General features: G+C 38.9%; 1 protein-coding gene across 5 annotated transcripts in view; it reads right to left on the bottom strand.

The window, feature by feature from the left end:
• LOC126469750 (regulator of G-protein signaling 7) overlaps positions 1-13,328 on the bottom strand; it is a 262,114-nt gene that overhangs the window by 193,344 nt on the left and 55,442 nt on the right. For 2 of the 5 annotated variants that reach the window (XR_007586059.1, XR_007586058.1), the window contains one exon: positions 3,873-4,113. The exons of 1 other annotated variant lie outside the window; for it this stretch is intronic. The gene's annotated coding sequence lies outside the window, so the exon portion shown is untranslated. Of the gene's footprint in view, positions 1-3,872; positions 4,114-13,328 lie in introns of those variants that run through there. 2 more of the 5 variants (XR_007586060.1, XR_007586061.1) reach the window with 1 other exon arrangement.

Genomic DNA, 13,328 nt, shown 5'->3' with positions numbered 1-13,328 from the left:
TTCTAGCCATCTGATCTTCTGCATTCTTCTTTCGTTCCACACTTGTCTGGACTACTTATCAGACAATTCCATACAAAGCTTCACTCCAGACAAATACCTTCAGATAAACACTTTCTAACACTTCAATTGATATTAATTTTTTAACAACCTTATCTTTTTCAGAAATGCTTTTCTTTCCATTGCCAGTCTGCAGTTTAAGTTCTCTCTACATCCACAACTAGTAGCAATTATTTTGCTAGCCAAATATTAAAACTCATCTACTACTTCTAGTGTCTCACGGCCTACTCTAATTCCCTCAGCATCATCTGACTTAACTTGACTACATTCCAGTACCTTTGTTTTACTGCTGTTGTTGCTGCTGCTGTTCATAACATAATGTCTTTTCAAGACACTATCCATCCCGTCCACCTGCTCTTCGAAACCCTTGCTGTCGGTGTCAGATTGAACAACACTGTGCATGGGCTACAACCCAGTCTCTCTCCCTTATCAGCCAATGCTTTCCTTTCATGTCCTTCAACTATTATAATGAAGTATTGTTTCTGAACAAGCTGCAGATAATCTTTCTCACCCTGTATTTCATCCTTGCTATCCTCACAATTTGAAAGCATGTCTTTCAGTCATTTCACTTGTATTGAACAATTACATAACATACAAGTAATTATCTGCACTAATTCATTTATTTATATGCCTACTTCAAAAATATGGTACCATGGAGTGCACTTTCAGTTATAACAATTCTCTCTATTTCCATACTCGCGAAACAATAAGGTTTTTCTTACTGTTTGTGACCCAAAATAATTAATATAATTCTTATACGCATTAATGAACTAGGAATTTTTATGTTAAATTTGTTATTTGAAATGATTTCTTATACTTCATTTTCACCTCCTGCTGAAACTGCAAAACACTGCTTTCTTTATTAAATGAATACACAACACTGCACATTCTGCATGATGATCTTGGGCTATATTGTTAAATACACACACAGCAACACATGCATATCAGACACACACACTTTGATGGGATGTGTAATGTAACACACTTCAGAGAGGGATAATATCTAATACACTTAATGTTTTCTTTGGTTAAAAGACATCTTCCCTAATTTTAACAGCCTGTGGATGTAGCGCAAATAGAACTCTTTAGGTGGCAGTTAGTCAAGCAGATAGATGATGCCACGGTCTTCCGAGTGCTGGAAGTAAAAATCAGCAGTTAACACTGTGATTCCTTCCCCCTATTGATAGCCAGGTAGACTGCACAAGAAAGGGTTTCTCCTTTGTCCTACCATCCGCCCCTGGTAGCTGAGTGGTCAGCGTGACAGAATGTCAATCCTAATGGCCCAGGTTCGATTCCCGGCTGGGTTGGAGATTTTCTCCGCTCAGGGACTGGGTGTTTAGTTGTCCTTATCATCATCATTTCATCCCCATCGATGCGCAAGTCGCCGAAGTGGCGTCAAATCGAAATACTTGCACCTGGCGAACGGTCTACCCGTGCTATTTGAGACATGATAAACACAACACAACAAAAAGCTGCATTACAAGAGAATAAATGCAACATTCAGAACAGTAACACTTGTGGTAAATCTGCATCTGATTTTGAATTTTGATGCTAGGAGACTGTAGTTACTAATTTACAATCTTCTGTGACAAGCCAGAGGGGTCAGATTGCCGCCGCCCCCTCCCCTCCCCCTCCCGCCCACCTTTGCAAGCACATAATCTACGCAACACCTACAGAATCTTAGGGACTTAACCTAATCTTCGAAAAGACGTACCACCATCAACAGAAGGTTTAACTGAGGACACAATCACGATCTGTAGTGATGGTAAAATTTATGCTCCTACCTCTCCTACCTTAACAGTGAAATACTGGACATGAATGTTTCTTTTACAAGTAGTAGTCAGGTATAGTGAGACTGGTCAGAGCAAGGTCCACAACATACATACTCCTATTGACTGTGTAGTAGAGGACATAATAGGATCAGGCAACTACCATCAAAACCATGGAGTGTTCTTTTAATTATCAATGATTCGGAGTGAAGTGGTGGTGCAGTGTCTTGCTGAATATGCAGGTCCGCGAGGGGTGCAACAGGCAAACACTCAGTCCCTGTACTGCACAGACATCACACATACCAAGAAACCCAATTCATCCTACAAACTTCCACATACAAAGAAATCGGCAAAGCACTAACATCTTGCTGTTGGATGTGGCCCATCACTCCATGAATTTTTCGATGCACTTTTACTGTCATTTGCTCATGCTATTATGACAAAATTCTTCTCCATGCATCAGCATGTTGGTGGTCTTGCATCCAGTAAATGTGTGGGATGATCTCTGTATCCCACACTGCAAAAGTACTTCTGGATGCTGCGACTACTCCCATTCTGCTACTGTATAACACTGTGTTCCAATCCAAACTAAACTGATTCCAATCAGCTAAACATCAGTTGTTTACAGTACCAGTGGCAATTTTATCTGAAATGAAGTACTCACAATAAATCCTTGAAAACACTGTTCACTAGAGCACCTGCACAAGTCTGGGGACAATGCAACTTGTACCTGGCAAAGAAAGTTTGTCATCAAATGCACAGACACATTTGGTCACATACATCTTGCACACCACTGCTGACATCACAGTCATACCTTTACTTTAAATACACCATCAGCTGAGGCAACAGAAGTACTCCTGTGCCAATATGGAAGCTATAAAGAAAACAATTTCCAGTACTCATACATCATCTCTACAAATGATTTCTAATGATTATAATGATATGATATTCAATGCACTTTCTTCTGCATGGCACATATTTAGTCTATCATAAACCTGACCAGCTTCTTCACTTTTAGTTAAATCTTTCTTTACCAGTTAATAACCCACCCTTCGAGCAGTGAAAGGATATTTTTTGCAACCATACAAACCTGCAATATCAGAATAAAAAGTACATTCTACAAATTACATTTAAAGATCAATTTATCCGTGGGCATCCTTATATCGTGAAAAAGTTGAAATGTCACACTGTATGCTGTTATTATTGCCACCAAGACTAATTATAAAATTTAATAAATTATGAGCCAAAGAACGGAATTTTTTTCCACTTTGAAACTGCTACAGAGTAACTGATAATGTGTACAATTTCGACAAGGTTACAAACTTTCACATTCAAAGGTAAATCCTTGGGGAGGGGTGGCAGGAGAGTGGAGGGAGGAGGAAGGATGTGACGAGATGGTTGGTTGGTTGGACACACCAACAATAAACTAAGAACTACTATGTGTTTGGAGGATCCAATTAAATCTGATAATGTTGGCTTATTAAATTTTGTATTACAAAGTTCTTACACTGAAGAAGACTACACTACAGTTCCTCCAATTGATCAATTCTATATTGTTCTAAAAAGAACTGCAACTCTTTTAGTAGCAGTTAATCATGGATGTCTGTAGTACCACATAGTGGTTCATGGAGAGGAAAGGAAAATATACCTGTGTGCACTACATACAATGCTGTTGCAGTATTTTAAGGCCCCTGAAATTTGCCAGTTACAATTATAAATAACTTGGAAAAAATTCTGTAAGCATTACACCATTTTGTGCTAAGTGCACTATATTTACAAAGGTGTTGTTCAATGACTTTACTTGTGTTTTTTACTGAGACAGATAACTGGTACAAAAACAACATAGAAAAACAATAATCAACAGCCACAATGACAGTGCTACTTTCCTAACCAATTATACATAAATTTAAATTTGTTATCTTGTTCAAACAATGGGCATATGGACACCGTTTGCAGAGGTAAGAAACTAAAAAACTATTGCAATTGCATATCAGCAAAATGAACATGAAAACACATTGGAAAGGAAATGTCAGTAATAACAAACTGTTGTTTAGGAATTAGTGCTTTATTAAATACAACACAATTATTTATACATATTTTTCAACTTTGCTAGTTTGAAAAGCTTGCCATTCTTTTTATTTTTTTCTTCCCCATAACAAGATGATTACAAAGCCATGTCTTTTCTCCACTAGCAAGACATTAATTTCTTCATGTTGCTCCATCTTACTTGTATCCTGTCACCATCTTCCTGTCACTTCTCTCACTACATACCAAGTCACACCTGAAACTGAACAAGAGCAAATTTAAAAAAATCAAGACGTCATTGTGAGGTCATCAGATTTCAAAAAAATATATGAAAGCACCACCCTATCACTCTTCCCCAGCTCTCTCTCTCTCTCTTGTTTTGAGGAAAAAATGAAACATGTTTTCATTTTTGCACATTAATGCATAAGAGATGTCCTAAAACCAAAAGCTGTGTAAATCTGAAGAAATTTTATACAAACTGGAATAATAAGCTTGTCACACAAGCAGCCCAATACTTGACAAAACAAATCTTTTTTTTTTCCAATTATGGATTATATTTGCACCAAGTGTCCACACATGGTGTTGAAGATCAAATGGCATGATGCCAAATGTATAACAATTTCAACTGCAGCAGTTTAAGACAGTCATATAAAGTAAGTACGAGAACATAAATGTCTGACTACAGTGTCATTGGGAACATTTATAATGAAACTATTACAGTCAAACTCTCTGCACTGCAATATAATGGTCTGGGCTATAATTATTACAGTCTGCAAATGAACTACCACAATTACATTGGTGCAAGAAAAGAAAATGAAATGAAATGATCGTGTGGCATTGATGGCCGGGAGGCTCCGTCTGGGGAAGTTTGGCCGCCGAGTTGCAAGTCTTATTCAGTCGGTGCCACACGGGCGACTTGCACGCCGGTGATGATGATGATTAAAATGATGACAACACAACACCCAATCCATGAGCAGACAAAATCTCCAACCTGGCTGGAAATCGAGCCTGGGTCCACTGCATGTTAGGCAAACACATTACCATTCAGCTAAGCAGGCAAAAGAGCGGACGAAATCTGTACTCTCAAATGCTATACCTACCATGAAATAAACATATGCAGTGATAATAACTATTCTCTCCTTGGTAACACAGAAAAATGATGTAGCTAAAGTCCCGAAAGGCATTTGCGGACTGCATTCTGTGTGTCAAGAATGCAAAGTCATTTCCACATGAAAATCTGAAGACCAAATATACAATAGTAAGAAATTTGTTCTTTTCCTGTAACTTAAGGTTTGATATCTTTGTTAGCACGGTAACATCAAGTCTGTTACAATGAATAACTGACTCTAGATCTGTTTCCCAAGCACTATCTTGGCAATTCATTATAATGAACTGGTGAAATACGAATAACTGACAAGAATTTATACCACCATTTCCTGATTTTATACACAGTAATTTAGTGCCGTGACCATTTGGTTTCCAAACAAGCCAATCTTTTTGAAAGCAGCTCTATCTTGTTTGTATAATTTTGCCATCCCTTCCAAAGTACCAGAACGAAGAACTGTTTGCTGTAAATTTAAAATACTTTTTTAATAAAGATCATGTCCCATACAAGACAAGTAATGAAAAAGTAGGTCACAATAAAAATTACCAGTGTAGGCATCAATAATTGGTCAAAACTAACAATTAAAAGAAAATAATTATTTGTTATGAGCAGGTGTCACTGCATCCAATATACACAACAGGACACAGATAGAACTAACAGGCATACTGGAAGGTACACCAAGTAATCAACGACCAGAAAAAATGTATGTTTAGACTAAAGTCACTTTCTTTTTATTTCATCTTCTGGCTACCAGATTCCAGTAAACAGAATAATAATGTAAGAGAAACTTACAAAATGTTTTTTCTACAATAGCAGACATACAGTATACGGTGCAACCTGAAAATGTGTAGGTGGCCCCTCGCCCCCGTCTAGCATTCGTCACGCATCCTTCCCAAGTAGGTGTCAAATACTAAAAGTCAATATTGTGTTTTCAACAGATGCAAATTGCATCCAGCAGTGGTGAGTGTTCCCTATGTACAGAGCTTCATTTTTATTGCTTAAAGTATCAATGTAAAAGATAATTAAAACATAAAATTAGCACGAAATATGAAATTAATCCTTTAACTGCTGTGCATGAATTAACTTTTCACGCTCCGACACTCCTCACATGCTGAGGACACGTTCAAACACAGGCCCTGGATTTTCCTGAAGTGCTAATGACATGTTTATGTGCCCATTCCACTAACCTCACACTGCTGTGGACAAGTCACTTCCATATCTCAGTGAATAAAAAAGTTTAGAGCATTTATCACACAGAATATGTGCCTCTTTACATGCTATCATTTGCAAAAAAACCTCATTTCGCTATCTTGAATCGTCTATGAAATTTGATGATTGTTACGACCACACAATTCCTGATGTGCAGGGACAAAAATGCGCTCATTGCATGACCACCAAATATACACTGAGGTGACAAAAGTCATGGGATACCTCTGAATATTGTGTCGAACCTCCTTTTGCCCAGCGTAGTGCAGCAACTTGACGTGGTATGGATTCGACAAGTTGTTGGTAGTCCCGTGGAAAAATATTGGGCTCTGCTACCTCTACAGGCATCCCTAATGACGGAACTGTTGCCAGTGCAAGATTTTGTACACGAAATGAACTTTTGATAATGTCCCATAAATATTCCACGGGATTCATGTTGGGCGATCTGCGTTGCCAAATCATTTACTCGAATTGTCCAAAATGTTCATCAAACCAATTATAAACAATAGTGGCCCAGTGTCATAGCGCATTTTCATCTATAAAAATTCCACTGTTGCTTGGGAACATGAAGTCCAAAATTGGCTGTAAATGGTCTCTAAGTAGCCCAGCATAACCATTTCCAATCATTGATCAATGCAGTTGGACCACAGGACCCAGACCATTCCATGTATACACATCCCACACTATTACAGAGCCACCATTAGCTTGCACAGTGCCTTGGGGACAACCCAGATCGTGGCTTCGTGGGGTATTTGATAGCCACACACTTACCCTGAACTCGGGCTTCTTTTAGCCTGGCCACAGTTTTCCAATTATCTAAGGTCCAACTGGTACAATCACAAGCCCAGGAGTGGCATTGCAAGCGATGTTGTGGTGTTAGCAAAGGCACTCATGTCAATTGCCTGCTGCCACAACTCATTAATGCCAAATTTCACTGTACTGTCCTAAAGATATGTTTGTCGTACATCCTATATTAATTTCTGCTGTCATTTAATATGATGTTGCTTGTCTGTTAGCACTGACAACTCTACACAAACACGCTTCTTTTGGTTGCTAAGTGAAGTGTAGGCTGCCAGCCTCTGCTTTATCCATGGTGAGAGGTAACGGGTGAAATTTGGTATTCTCGGCACGCTCTTGACACTGTGGATCTCTGAATATTGAATTCTCCAACAAATTTCAAAATGGAATGTCTCATGTGTCTATCTCCAACTACTATTCTGCATTCAAAGTCTGTTAATTGCCATTGTGCAGCCATAATCACCTCAAAACCTTTTCACATGAATCGTGTGGGTGCAAATGACAGTTCAACCAATGCACTGCCCTTTTATACCTTAAGTGCGTGATACCACTACCAGCCGTATATGTGCATGTCGCTATCCCACGGCTTTGGCCACCTCAGTGTACAAACGAATACTGCAAGAATGAGATATTTTTTCCTTCTAAATTTTAATAAAATTTCAATAACTTATCTACATTTCATACACAACACATGTGAGCTAAAATCAGCTATACGCAAAGTTTACACAAGGCTATAATGAAAAAGACAGCTTCAGCAGAGTGATAAATCTTTATTTATGATCCAATTAGTTTCGTGGCGTTAAAAGCCAAACCTTCAGAGATACACATTTCATTATTTATTTCAAAAGATAATCAGTCTATGATCCAACATTCTCTGTCTAACAAATGTTCAATCATCGGGAGGTTTTTTTTTATCACATTTGTATGAAGACACTTGGATCACCTACTGGTTCTCTGATGAATTATTCTCGGCTTATCAGCCAAGTGGTGGCGTCGTCTTGTCGCAATGTTTCAATGAGTTTCGTACCCATCATCTTCTGGCGAATCACTTCACCAGAAGATGATGGGTACAAAACTCATTGAAACATTGCAACAAGATGACGCCACCACTCGGCTGATAACCCGAGAAGAATTCATCAGTGGAATATACCGAGAACATATTCAGGTTATCGTTTGAAATAAATTATGAAATAAGTATGTGTCCCAGAAGATGTGGCTCTAATGCCGCAAAACTAGTTGGATCATACAGATTTATCATTCAGTTGAAGAGGTCTTTTTCATCATGGTACAATTCTACAGCTGTTGATGCCCAAAATACAAAATTTGCTATTCACACAATGCATTTTTCCCCTGCAAATTCTTTAAAATTTTGCACAAGGTTTTACTTAATTTGATGCAGCACAGTACCTATAATGTGCAATGAAAAGCAATTCAGTCCTTTATCAAGTGAAGATATCAATCAGACTGTAAAATATGCAAAAAACCACATTTTTTCAGCATGTAATAATCTGATAAGTATTTTGTAATAATCAGGTAAGTATTTCACAGCAGCTGTGGTAGGGCTACTCCTCTTAGCACTGGTAGCAGCATTTGGTGAACAGCACAGCGAAAACAAAGCCGCACTCAGCACAGACTGCAGAGAGCATGTCTCTAGCAGTTAAACGGTTAAGAAGTTACATAATGAAACAATGAATAAAACAGTCCCCACTGTAAGAAAACATGAAAAGCAATATAGTAAATACATGTAGCCCTCTTTACATTTACTGTTAGTATACAATTTATACACTATAAAACAACAATCTGATCATGAGTATTTTAGAACACCCAGCGTTAGCTTTACTGAAAAGAAATCTAGCATGCAGAGCCAAGAGTGGTGCAATGTGGCCACATATTACTCTGCAACCACCAGTTGGCAATCTTTTGTCACACTTCCAGTTTCGTGTTTATCCACGCAGTATTCATGTGCATGCTGAGGCTCTCGATGGCACTGCATCGCACCTTCTCCACGCCATGTCACAGTTCAAAGTTCATCAACGGCCATGAAAACCACTCCTTGTACATAACATGCAGCTGTGAAAGGCTACATCGATGGGATCCAATATTAGGAGACCACAAAGGAACACAAATAATTATTACAAACTTGCTGTGCTGTGAATATTATCTTATTGTGGCACTTTAATCCAGTTATTATAATCTGAACCTGGTGGAGCTGTACACCTATAGGTGATGAGCCCATTTTACATCAATTTTTCCCTTCTGCATCTGCAACTTAAAACAGTATGTCAAGTGCATTTAAAACAGCACGGTGCTAGGGCCCCTATAATCTTAAAATCAATCTTTATGTCAATCAATTAGAACATAGTAAACAGTGGGCTATATTGGACTAAATACCATACTTTTGTACATAATAACACTGTATAGGTTACGTTATGGGGAGTGGGAGGGGAGGAAAGGGAGAGGATGAAAAGATTCATGGTCAGAACGATGTTCTGTAGGGATATACGTACACCATATAAAACAGTAAATGTAAACATGGCTACATAAATTTGCTATTTTGACTTTAATGTTTTATTACAGTGGGGACTGTTTTATTCTTCGTTTTATTGCGTTATTTCTTAATTTCATATTTTACACTATTTTTATCTTTCACATTGATACTTTTTTTAAGAAGTAAAAATGAAGCTCCGTACATTGGGAGCACTCATCACTGCTGGCCACAACTTGCATTTATCTGAAGCACAACAATGACTTTTACTTTTAATATTTGACACACATACTCGGGAAATGAGCATGATTACTGCAAGACAAGGGTAAATTTGAACTCTATACCTACATTTGCTCTCACAGAGAAGACACATTTTGTAAATTTCTCTTGCATTACTATTTTAACTATCTTCTGAAAACTTTTGATCATGTGATGGCCTGTCTACCAAAACCAGTACCCAGTAGGCAAAATAAAAAGTTGCAACTACAGACAAAAAACACTTTTTTTCTGATTGTGTTGGTCATTATTCCAATCAACAATATGTTAAGAATATGTAATCAATGACTGACAAGTACTTCGAAATATGTACTGAATTCAATCTTCAAAAAGTGACATAAAAACAAATACTGTATTGTGTGGAGCCATGATGACTGCCTCTGTCTCGAGCAGCCACATTTGTTGTGTGTAAGCTACTATTAATAACGTACAACGTACACAGTCTGATTTCAAACAGTTGCCCTAACTGTGGAAGAAAGGGCAACACTTGATAGTAAACGCAAGTGTCATATTTGAAGCAGCTGATTACTCAAAACAATAGTCAACCTAATTACCACATGACATATCCTTTCAAGCGCCATATAACCAAACATAGAATGTCTTCACACATAAATAATGGTAACAAAGAGTAAGTACTGAGTTTACTCAAGGGGATTTGGTTATCTGTAAGTGCAAGATAGAATACAGAAAAGATTCAGACGAATGTTATATGTCAGAACGATAGAGGTAGTAAATTCAGCAATACAGTTTCACCACGTGTGCTCCATGATAATGGACAGAAGCTCTACTGGGGTAATGTAACATTCACATTTAACATAAACTGTATGCAGCCACTAGAAAATTATCATGTTACTGCAACAGGTATCAGAATAAAACAGTTGGCAGCTTTGTTGGATGGAAATGATTGTATTTACGAATATCAGACTACTACTTTATCATCATCATCCTCATCCACCCTTTATGAGATTTCCACCTCTTCACCAGGGTGTATACGCAGACATGAAAAAAAAATTCCCGGATTTTTCCCGGTTAAAAAAAACACTTTCTCCCGAGTGAAAATACACTTTTTCCATGTTAAGTGACAGTATACTTTTCCTTGGAACTGTAAAACTTATCAATCATTCGAATGCTTATGGTTTTATGCACGAGAGTAGAATTTCTCAGCCCTTTAGAAAACTCAGAAAAAAAGGCCATGTACACTACATATATTCGTATTACGAAAGTCTAAATTCGAATGCCACCAAACACTGCATGTTACTTTCTGAAGCATTGAAATCGAGATGGCGATGCGCTTTTGTAAGTCAGTCACAGCTCATGTCACGTGATCTCACCAGCCGATACAGCAGATATTCAGAGCTTAGGACATGTGATGTAGTCAGCCAATAACATTATCACTGTTAAGTAGCGCATACACACAAACAGGAAAAGTTAATGTTGTATATTAATATACATGGTGTTGCTACAAGAAAAGCAGAGCTTTCATATATAATACTAGTCTCGACGATTAATAAGCTGCAAGAGAAGCTAAACTTTCACGTATAATGTTGATATTTTTTGCGCGTGTTACACTTTGACACAATACACAAATGTGTCAGTAAAATTTTTAATACCGACATAAATTTCTGATCGTCCAGGCTCGAATTTTTTTCTAAATGGTCGTCCTCAAATAGTTGATTTTTCTATGAGAGTCAGACGCTCTGTGATTTAAGAAATTCATCGCACATTCTCGCACTTGGTTCACCTTGCGTAAAAGGAAATTTACTTTGAAAGTAATGCTTTTCGATCAATCATTCGCAATATTTTCCTGCAACCCGTTAGAAAGAGGTTCATTTAAGCAGTTGCCAGAGAGCGCCAGATATCAGGTGTCACCGCGCTTCCGCAGCTACGATGACACAGAAAGTCCAAATGTTCGTACTTTCAAAACGTTAAAAGATCTTACATTATGTCATAAACGAAACAAGACATCAGAGGAATTTTGTGAACCTTTGTATGTATTGTATTGTATTGTATTGTATTGTATGTTAACGGGGACCTAGAAATGACAGAGAGGCTTCGTACCCGCCGCAGTCGCAGTGGTCCACAACCCCATGACTACTACCGCAGTCCACTTCACCCCTCTGGCGTCCCATACCGAACCCAGGGTTATTGTGCGGTTCGGCCCCAGGTGGACCCCCCCCCCCCCCCCCCCAAGGGAAAGTCTCACACCAGACGAGTGTAACCCCTATGTCTGCGTGGTAGAGTAATGGTGGTGTACGCGTACGTGGAGAACTTGTTTGTGCAGCAATCGCCCACATAGTGTAACTGAGGCGGAATAAGGGGAACCAGCCCGCATTCGCCGAGGCAGATGGAAAACCACCTAAAAACCATCCACAGACTGGCCAGTTCACTGGACCTCGACACAAATCTGCCGGGCAGATATGTGCCGGGGACCAGGTGCTCCTTTCCGCACAGAAAGCCGTGCGTTAGACGCACAGCCAACTGGGCGGGCTCGTGAACCATACTAAAATGCATAATTCGGCTTAAAGTGCACATTCGTATGTCCAGATTCAGTTGTAAATTTTCTTGGAGTATCAGTACTGTATTATCTTATATTTGGTTCTTTATTATGGCATTATGCAATACATGCTAGATGGTGAAAGCATGCTCTTTTGAATGCAGCGAACAGTTGAAACTGGCCAATAGTGTGGAATTAAACACTTCGTTTCAAATAAATTGCCTGCCTCAGCGGAAAAGATTAATAAAGCCATATTTGTTTAGCAAACCGACAAAAATAACTTCATTGTTCTGCAAGGCGATTAATGCTTGACTGAAATTGCCATCCAGGGTAGATACCTCGGTTTGCTCCCAGTGAATATGGCAGCTTGCGCGCACCAGTAAAATTTATCCGGGTAGCATGTTGCTGCTTGCTTCTACAGCTAATAAAAAACTGGTGCAAATGGCTCTGAGCACTATGGGACTTAACTTCTCAGGACATCAGTCCCCTAGAACTTAGAACTACTTAAACCTAACTAACCTAAGGACATCATACACATCCACGCCCGAGGCAGGATTCGAACCTGCGACTGTAGCAGTCGCGCGGTCCCAGACTGAAGTGCCTATAACCGCTCGGCCACACTGGCCAGCTATACAGCCACACTTTTGTAGCCAGAAGCGGGAGAAAGTACATGCGCAACTCAACTGCGCATGCGCATGAGCCCGCTTGCAACTGCTCACACGAATCTAATGTAAACAGTTGTGACGTCATGCACATCGGAGACAGTTTGTTGTTATGAAGCATTGCACAGTCTTCCTAGAGCCTTTGACACATTTTGCTACTGGCAGACGCTTGTATGAGCACTGTGTTTTGTTGTGTACATGGTGCATTTCCTTCAAAACTTAGGTTTTATTTTAGTTTTTTCCTCTCGTTTGTGTTTTATTGCTGCAGTATTATTCTGCAGTAGCAGGATGCAGGGGATGCAGTAATATACTTTGGTACAGTATTATTTCTTACCAGTCAAAATTACAGAAAATTAACAGAATACTAAAAAAAAAATATCCCGGAATTCTAAAATATTCCCAGGTTTTTCCCGGTTTTCACCCGGATGAAAAAATTCCTGGGTCTTTCCCG

The sequence above is a fragment of the Schistocerca serialis genome, chromosome 3 (assembly GCF_023864345.2).
Source record: "Schistocerca serialis cubense isolate TAMUIC-IGC-003099 chromosome 3, iqSchSeri2.2, whole genome shotgun sequence".
Taxonomy (NCBI): Eukaryota; Metazoa; Arthropoda; class Insecta; order Orthoptera; family Acrididae; genus Schistocerca; species Schistocerca serialis.
Note: the sequence above shows the minus strand (reverse complement) of the source record. Positions and strands in the feature narration are given on the sequence as shown.